Raw genomic sequence first — 10,428 nt, 5'->3', positions numbered from 1 at the left:
CTTAGGCAAATACTTAACTTCAACAGCCACTCCCGCTCTCAAGATCTTCTTTTACGTTCTACACAGGCCTTCGCTCCCATACGTCAATATCTGTACAGCAATCCAGTGACAGCCAAAGGGCGTAGTCATAACCTTCCACAGAATGACACGACACGGTACCAGATCTGCATGCATCTGCAAATACAATAAAAGCTCAACTGCAAACCTACTCACAAAATGCCCAGCTACACAATAAAAAAGAGGACCTCAACTGCATACTGCTTCCTGAAGAGAAGGAACATCACTACACATTACACCTCACACACACACACAGAAGCACCCACCCACCCCAGACACACCAGTCCACGCATTACTGGCCCTCCCCACGTCCCACCACAACAAGGGCCCATCGCTAACTAGGATGCTCACATCCTCTCAGAAAACCACAACCATGTAGAAGATGGACAAAAGACAAAGTAGTGACTTGTCATGCAAACCCAATGCTGTGTAAGAAAGAAGAACTGAGAACGGAGCATCTCTAGTTACAGACGGGTCACTCTCCCAGCAATCAACCTTCCTCCATGGAAAACGCACACTCCCTCCATACAACAAGCGCCCACCCACCCCTTACCTGCCCATTAAGAACACACACAGTTTAGAGGACTCCCATCCATAAACAAGAAGCCTCAACGGCTCAAACACTTCTGACCATCAACCCCTTCAGCAAATACTTAACTTCAGCAGCCGCTCCCGCTCTCAAGATCTTCTTTTCCGTTCTACACAGGCCTTCGCTCCCATATGTCAACATCTGTACAGCAATGCAGTGACAGCCAAAAGGACGTAGTCACAATCCTCCATGGAATGACACACAGTACCAGATCTGGAAGCATCTGCAAATACAAACAAAGCTTAACTGAAAAACCAACTGACAAAGCACTCAACTACACAGTATGAAAGATGACCTCACCTCCATACTACTTTCTGAAAAGAAGGAATATCTACCACACATTAAACACCCCCCCCCTCAGAGAAGCCCTACCACCCCAAACACTCTCATCCACATACTGGGAACCCTCTCACTTTCCCTCCACCACAAGGGTCAATTGCTAACTAGGATGCTCACATCCTCCTTGGAAAAACCAACACCTAGTAGAGGAGAAAAGAAGGATGCAGTGGTGACTTGCCATGCAAGCCCAGTGCTCGGTAAGAAAGGACATCTAAGAATGGAACATCTCTAGTTATGGACAGGAATATCTGCCAGCACTCAGCCTTCCTCCAGGGAAAAACACATACTCCCTCTATTCAACAGATTCCCACCCATCCCTCACACACTCATTAAGAACAAGCAGAGGTTAGAGGACTCCCAGATATAAACAAGAAGCCTCAAGAGCACAAATACTTCTGACCATCAAAGCCTTTGGCAAACATTTAACTTTGACAGCCACTCCCACTCTCAAGCTCTTCTTGTCCTGTCTACACAGGCCTTCACTCCCACACATTGACATCCATCCAGCACCGACATACAGTTACACCATGACAGACAACAGAAGGCCTCACAACCCTCCACAGAACAACATGACATGGTACCAAATCTGGACGCATCTGCAAATACAAACAAACCATAACTGAAAAACCTACTCACAAAGCACCCGACTACACAGTATCAAAGATGACCTCACCTCCATACTGCTTCCTGAAGAGAATGAATATCTACTATTACACCCCACTCAGGGAAGCACCCACCCACCCTAGATATTCTCATCCACATATTGATGGCCCTCCCCACATCCCACCATGACAGGGGACCGTCGCTAACTAGGATGCTCACATCCTCCTCAGAAAACCACAACCATGTAGAAGATGGACTAAAGATGAAGTGGTGACCTGTCATGCAAACCCAATGCTGTGTAAGAAAGAAGAACTGAGAACGGAGCATCTCTAGTTACAGACAGGTCACTCTCCCAGCAATCAACTTTCCTCCAGGGAAAGTGCACCCTCCTTCCATACACTGAACTCCCTCATGCACCCATTAAAAATGGGCAGAGTGTAGAGAACTCCCATCCCTAAACAAAGATCCTCAACAGCACGAACACTTCTGACCATCAAACCCTTAAGCAGATACTTAGCTTTGACGGCCGCTCCTGCTTTCAAGTCTTTGGCTTTCTCCACAGGCCTTCACTCCCATACATCCACAGCCATACAGCAAAGTCGTGATTGTCAAAGAGACGTAGTCACCACCCTCCATGAAATCAGATCCGGTACCAAGTAGTCTTGACACATCTGCAAATAAAAACAAAGTTTGACTAAAAACCTCAGTTATAAACTCTACTCATAAAGCTCCTAACAGCAGAATACAAAAGGTGATGACCTCACCTACATACTGCTTCCTTGAGAAGGAACACCTACTACACTTTACACCCCATGCCTAGAGAACTCCACCACAAACACTCACCCACATAGAAAATAGCTACACTTCTACACACTCATGGCCCTCCCCCTTTCCATACAGTACAGGGGCCCATCGCTAACTAGGATGCTCACATCCTCCTCAGAAAACCACACCCATGTAGAGGAGAACACAATGATGAAGCGGTGACCTGTCATGCAAACCCACTGCTGTGTAAAAAAGAGGAATTGAGAATGGAGCATTTCTAGTTACAGACAGGTCACACTGCCAGCGATCAGTCTTCATACAACAAGCACCCACTCACCACTCACAGGCCCATTAAGAATGCACAGACTTCAGAGAACTCCCATAAGTAATGAAAGAGCCTCAAGATCACAAATGCTTCTGACCATCAAACCCTTTGGCATATACCGATCTTTGGAAATTGAACAGGAGCTCCCCCCTCAACATCCCCTTCGCCTCAGTAGACAGGCCTTCACTCCCATACGTTGAAGTCACTCACAAACATACAGCACCAGGATGACAGTCAAAAATAAAAATATTCACCACCTTTCATGTCACAATGCAACTTGGTACCAGATCTGTATACAGCTGCAAATATAAAGATAGCTTATGAGAAAATACAGAAGATTAAGAGACAAAACTCTTACTAAATATTACAGTTTCCTCAGACTAGTCCCCACCTAACCCAAACTGAACACTGCAATGCTTCTACAGCAGTCCAACACCACAGATGTGCTACTGGTACTATATACGGGTGTTTAACAGATGCTCTATCAGAAACAACCCCCAATGTCTTCCCTCCCAATGAAAATACAAATGCTAACACATAAATCAAACACACTATGAACAACCTGAAATGAAAGAAAAACACATTACACAGAAATAAGGCCAAGAAAACAGTACATTAACCACAAATATATGTCATAATTTCCCTGTATCAATACTCACCATGACTATAAACACCCATAAAAGCACCTATACACATCTCTTTGGACCAACACAAAGGTGAATGACTTCATGTGACAAGACCCCAGCTTATATACTACCTAAGCTCCACCCCTCCATTTCCCAGCATGCCTTAGAAGCCAAAGGCAGCTATAAATATAGACTCAAGTGACATACAAACTCTTTAGTTCATTTCTAGCTTGACAGCAGCAAGTACTGTTCCTCTTGATGTATTAATCAACCTTCCTTCTTACAATGCAAACCTATAGAAAACTCAAACTCTATCAACACGTAATACTATAATTACCATATTTCAGGTTCCTAAAAAGAAAATGCTACCTGAAGGGAGGATGGGACTCCATGGCAGGTGCACTTGGCAGTTGCTGCAAGAGGTATCTCAATTCCCCCAAATCGGGACCCACACCTAAGAGGGCCCCATGCCCTAAGGAAGAGCACCTAACTTAGGTACCTTTTTAATTTTTTTACTCACCTAACAGTGGGCCGGGTCTTTGGTGGCATTTCAGTGGCAGCTCCTGCACTCACTATCGGTCTTCGGCAGCATTTCGGTGATGGGTCCTTCAGTGCCACAGATGACCAAGAGCAAGTGAAGGGCCCGCCGCCAAAGTGCCACCGAACACCCAGACCACCACCAAGTATTCAAATCGGGCCCCACACTTCCTAAAGCTGGCCCTGCTCACCACCTACAGCACTGCACCACCAGCAGGGCAAGCCGAGGCTGCAGAGGAAGATGGACAGCAGGAGAGGGACCAGGGGCAAGTCTCCCAGGCCAGGAGCTCAGCGGCTGGACAGGAGGGGTCCACAGGCCAAATGTGGCCTGCAGGCCATATTTTGTCCATCTCTGTCTTAAGGCAATGCCAACACCCTCAGCAGCATCACAGACATAAGGGTGGCATAGCATCTTGCCACCCTTACACCTCCACTGCTGCTGCAGCTTGTGCTGCCTGGCACCCATCATGCAGCTCAAGGCCAACGTCATGCTGTCAAACAGGGGGCTGGAACTTGACAGAGCCCACAGCCCTCTGGCCACTCTTGGCTCACCAAAGGCAACATTTCATATTGGGGCATGGAAGCAATTTTAATAATGATTCCAGGGGCCAGTTGAGCACCTGAAAACTCCAGGTTTCTTCCACATAATAACTTAAATACAGTACTCCTGCCAGCTAAATATTTTTAATTGAAAAAAATAAACAAACTGAAAATGTGACTGTAATTGGGGTTTGTATCTATGTAAGTTTACACCAATTAGGAGATAATACAACAAAACATTCCCACTCCCAAGCCTCAGAGTGTCAGTTCTGGAGCTTTAACACAGATATCAGAAACACAAGTTTGCTATTTTGTACACTAGCTTTAGTACAGATATATACAAATTGAGAAAATAAATAAACTCTGCTTAAAATCCGCTTAACACACACTCTGCATTACTGCCATTATCTAGTCAAAATTAAGTAAATACTCTTTGGCACAGTGAAAAACTATTCACTAAAAAAAACATTATTAATGTGTTGTTTTCTCTTTTATTAAAAAAGGAAATGAATTTCTCTAAATATTTTTGCATTTATGCTTACCAGGCAAATTCACGTACATGACTCACTAACATTTGATTCCATCATGGCTATTAGTATCATACATGGAACTACATTTATTTTCATACAAGTCTTAAGGTCTTTTGCAGATATCACTAAAAATACAAATTGAAAATAAGCAATCTTCAGTTTCAGTGTCTAAAGTTGTGAGTAGAGGGATACTATTCTAGCAGGATACTGTATACTGTTCTAGCAGGACACTATTATTTGATTGCCTGACTTTTATCATCATATTGTGCTCTATCATTGGTGTTTTAAATAATGAATGACAATTATGCCACCCATGGCCAGGTTACGCATTTTAGAACTCACTTTTACCTTAACTTTAATTCTTTGAGTAATAAAATTATGAAATGCATAGACCACAGAAACAAATAAACTAAGAGTACTGTAATCCTTGAAGTGCACCATACACATATAGTCTCTACAATTTTATTCTTTCAACAGAAGTAATAACAACAGTCCAAGCATGTATGAGAGAGAGAGAGAGAGGCTGTATGTGTTCAGGAATGAGAGCGACAGCACACTCTCAATTTAATCAGAGACCTCACTAATCAGAAGGCTTCTTGAGTCCATCAGCAGCACTCAGCATCTCCCACTCATAACTCAGACACAACATCACAGATGCCTGTCACACACACCCCCCACACACACCCCAACATCAGCCCCTTCCCTCTGCACACCACACAAGAGGTTGCCAGGACCAGCTTGGCATGGGGCTGCTCCAAGCACAGGGGCACTGATACAGAGGGCATCAGGGAGCCCTGCCCCATTGCTTTTAATATCACTTTCTACAAGCCATAAGGGCAAGAAACACCCCTGTTTCTCAACAGAACAGGATTCAGGACACACCTCATGTTCCCAGGAGGCATACTATTGATGACACACTTCTCATGTATGTACGGTTAGTATTCAGGACACAACTGTTGTTTTCAGAGGGGACACTATTGAGGACACACCCCTTGTTCCTGGTACAAGTGATATTGATGACAGACATCTTGTTTCTGCAAGGACATTATTCATGTCACACCTCTTGTTTCCAGTGGGGACAGAATATGTGACACATCTCTTGTTTCCACAGGGGACAGCATTCAGGACTCACTTCTTGTTCCCAGAAGAAGTACTATTAATGACACAGCTCTTGTTTTCGAGGGGTACAGTATTCAAAACACACCTCTTTTTTCAGGGGGGGATCCATCATTCATGACATACCCTTGATTTCCAGGAGGACTACAATTCTTGAGACAGCCCTTATTGCTGCAATGGACAGTATTCAGGGACACCTTTTGTTTCCAGAGGACAGGGTACTCATAACACATCTCATGTTCCCAGAAGGGACAGTATTCAGGACTCACTTTTTGTTCCTAGGAAGAGAACTATCGAAGTCACACCCCTTGTTTCTGCAGGGCACCATATTCAGGGGGAACCCCTTGTTTCCAAAGGGTAGGGTACTCATAAGACATCTCCTGTTTCCAGAAAGGCAGTGTGCAGGACACACTTCTTCTTCTCAGGAGGACTACTATTAATCGGTCACCCCTTCTTTCTGGAGGGCATACTATTTGAGGCACACTTCTCCTCCCCAAAGGGAACAATATTCAGAACATACCTCTGATCCCGGTGAGGACAATATTCATGACACATCACTTGTTTCCAGGAGAAGTATGATTGATAAAACACCCCTTGTTTCTTTACGTGGACAGAATTTGTGACACACCCCTTGTTTCTGCAGGGGACAGTATTCTGAACACAGCTCTTGTTTCCAGGAGAACTATTATTGATGACACCCCTCTTGTTTCTGGGGGTGGCAGTATTCAGGATACACCTCTCATTTCTGGGGTACTGCAATTCACGATTCATCCTTTGTTTCTGGAGGGGACACTATTCAGGATACACCTGTTGTTTCTGGGGGACTGCAATTCACAGCACACCCTCTGTTTCCGGGGGACTGCAAATCACGACACACCCTTTGTCTCTGGACGGGACAGTATTCCGGGTACACCTTGTTTCTGGGGGAATGCAATTCAAGACACACCCTTTGTTTCTGGACGGGACAGTATTCACAAACACCTGTTGTTTCTGGGGGACTGCAATTCACAGCCCACCCTCTATTTCCGGGGGACTGCAAATCACGACACACCCTTTGTCTCTGGACGGGACAGTATTCAGGATACACCTTTTTCTGGGGGACTGCAATTCACGATTCAGCCTTTGTTTCTGGAGGGGACACTATTCAGGATACACCTGTTGTTTCTGGGGGACTGCAATTCACAGCACACCCTCTGTTTCCGGGGGACTGCAAATCACGACACACCCTTTGTCTCTGGACGGGACAGTATTCAGGGTACACCTTGTTTCTGGGGGAATGCAATTCAAGACACACCCTTTGTCTCTGGACGGGACAGTATTCAGGGTACACCTTGTTTCTGGGGGAATGCAATTCAAGACATACCCTTTGTTTCTGGACGGGACAGTATTCAGGATACACCTCTTGTTTCTGGGGGATTGCAATTCACAACACACCCTTTGTTTCTGGCGGACTGCAATTCACGACACACCCTGTATTTCTGGATAGGACAGTATTCAAGATACACCTTTTTCTTGGGGACTGCAATTCACGATTCATCCTTTGATTCTGGAGGGGACACTATTCAGGATACACCTCTTGTTTCTGGGGGACTGCAATTCACAGCACACCCTCTGTTTCTGGGGGACTGCAATTCACAGCACACCCTCTGTTTCTGGGGGACTACAATTCACAGCACACCCTCTGTTTCTGGGGGACTGCAAACCACGACACACCCTTTGTTTCTGGACGGGATACTATTCAGGATACACTTCTTGTTTCTGGGGAGACTGCAATTCACAGCACATTCTTTGTTTCTGGAGAGGACGATATTCAGGATAAACCTCGTTTCTGGGTGTCTGCAATTCACGACACACCCTTTGTTTCTGGACGGGACACTCTTCAGGGTACACCTTGTTTCTGGGGAGACTGCATTTCAAGACACACCCTTTGTTTCTGGAGGGGACAGTATTCAGGATACAGCTCTTGTTTCCCTGGAGACTACAATTCCCAATACACCCTTTGTTTATAAAAGGACAATTCATGACTCCCCCATTGATTCTGGAGGGGACAGTATCCAGCGGTCACATCTTGTTTCCAGAGCAGACTCTAGCCCTTACAGCCAGAGGGCAGAGTACTCATAACACATCTCTTGTTCCTAGAAAGAACGGTATTCAGGACACACCTCTTGCTCTCAGGAGGAGTACTGTTGATGACAAACCCCTTCTTTCCAGAAGAAACACTAGTTGAGACACACCTCTTGTTCCCCAAGGGGACTGTATTCAGATCACACCTCTTCTCTCTGGAGGGGACATTAGTCAGAACACACCACTAGGTTACAGTGGGGAAAGTATTTGGGTTTCTTGTTTCTGCAGGGTCAGTGTGCATGACCCTCCCCTTTTTTCTGGAGAGAGGCAGGGCCAGTATTCATGTCACACATCTTGGTTACAGAGGGCTTAGTATTCGTATCACACCTCATTTCCAGGAGAAGTACTATTCCTAACACCCCTTGTTTCTGAATGGGACAGTATTTGTGACACACATCTTTCTGGGGGCCACAGTATTTGGACACACCCATTGTTCCTAGGAGCGGCGCCAGGGTTTCTGACCTCCTAGGCAGACAGCCATTTCGCCGCCCCCCGGGGGGTCTGGTGGACCTACCGCAGTCATGCCGGCGGACAGTCCACTGCTGGAAAGGCTCCAGTGGAGCTGCAGCAGTGATGCCGGCGGGCCGTCCACTGGTCTAAAGGCTCCAGTGGACCTGCCACCGGCATGACTGAGGTAGGTCCGCCAGAGCCTTTAGACCAGCGCACCGTTCACCAAAATGACTGCAGCAGCTCCACCGGAGCCTTTCCAGCAGCGGATTGTCCGCCTGCATGACTGCGGTAGGTCCACCGGACCCGCATGCCACCCTTCTCCCCCACCAAAATAGTGCCCCCAAAAAAATTCTGGCACCCTAGCCCATTGCCTAGGTCGCTTAAATGGTAGCGCCGGCCCTGGCTGTTCCCAGAAGCGACAGTCATCATGTCACACCTCATTTCCAAGAAAAGTACTATTGATGACACACCCCTTGTTGCTGGAGGGGACAATATTCCTGCCTCACCCCCTTCTTTCCATTTAGAATGCTATTGACAACATATCACTGAGGTCCCCAAGCATGGTGTCAACGCTGCATGGGACATGTTTTCACTAAGGGAATGTGATCAAGACGACACTGAACACATCTTGTTGCAGGAAGAATTATACTGGTGAAAAATGATTCACACCATCTGCAAAGTAGACTGCTACAGCAGGGAATTAAACTACTTCCTGTTTCTGAAGACTAACAAAACACACCATATTTTTTATTACACATAAAATGTTATGGAAGTAGCCCTCCTCCCATAACCACATTTATCCCCAGCCCTTAAATGCCCTACAGTCCATCAACATTAACCTGTTGTGGTCAGTAGCTACCGGTGTGGTTCTCTGCTCTTGTTCAATGACGATAACAGTCACCTGCGTGCGTGTTCCCACGGTGTGCTGCCCCAGCTCTGCACAGATAGTTGACACAGCACACACCCCCCCTCGAGAGAACACCCAAAGACCACAGACTCTAGTAAGGTACAAAGGAACCCAAGCCAGGTTTGTCATCAAATGAAGCACACTAATAGTTTCCTGTAGACTCTACAAGACATACTACAAATTTGTGCCCCCTGGCAATGGACCGGCTCAGTCAGTGGTGGGACTTTCCACTGCCCACTCCGGGACCTACTTTTATACAGTTACAGGAAAGAGTGCTCATCCCTACTGATGTACTGAAGTACAACCCCTTGACTCATTAGGGTGCTGTCTCCTCCTTTGATCATGTTGTTTCAAACAGACCTATCCATCATGATATTCTTTTGACCCAGTCTTTAAGACGCACCTGTCTGTTTCTTGTTATCTCTGTGGAGTGTTCTGATGCTATCTTGGCACAAGTTCCTCTTATTACCACTTAAGTGTGGATGCACCTGCTTCTAGCAGCCCTCTTCTTGCCAACTTCTGTGAGTGGGACCTGGCACTGGCTCACAGGCCAGCTTTTGCTTAGCAATGCCTGGAAGTACGTTGGTTGAATCTAGAGTAGAGTAATATAAAAGAAGAATAGCATATAGTTGTTAAAAGAAATCTGTGTTAGATGCTTGATCTGTGTGCCAGAGAAAAACTCAGTTCTCACTTTTTGCTTGGATGCAGCAAAATCAAATACTTTATCTTTTCTCAAGCAAGTGCAAAGAGGGAGGGAGTGCCCTAGGAGACAGGGTTTCCCCGTCCTAGGCAGGTGTCTCTACAGGTAAACAATTACAGCAGCATTTATATTTTTGTTACATACAATAATAAGCAACAGTTACATTTTGTTTATACATAGGCCATCCTGAAATCTTATTTTTCTCACTTCTATTTAGACA

Source organism: Gopherus flavomarginatus, chromosome 19, assembly GCF_025201925.1.
Source record: "Gopherus flavomarginatus isolate rGopFla2 chromosome 19, rGopFla2.mat.asm, whole genome shotgun sequence".
In the NCBI taxonomy this organism is placed as follows: domain Eukaryota; kingdom Metazoa; phylum Chordata; order Testudines; family Testudinidae; genus Gopherus; species Gopherus flavomarginatus.
This window is presented reverse-complemented; position numbering follows the sequence as displayed.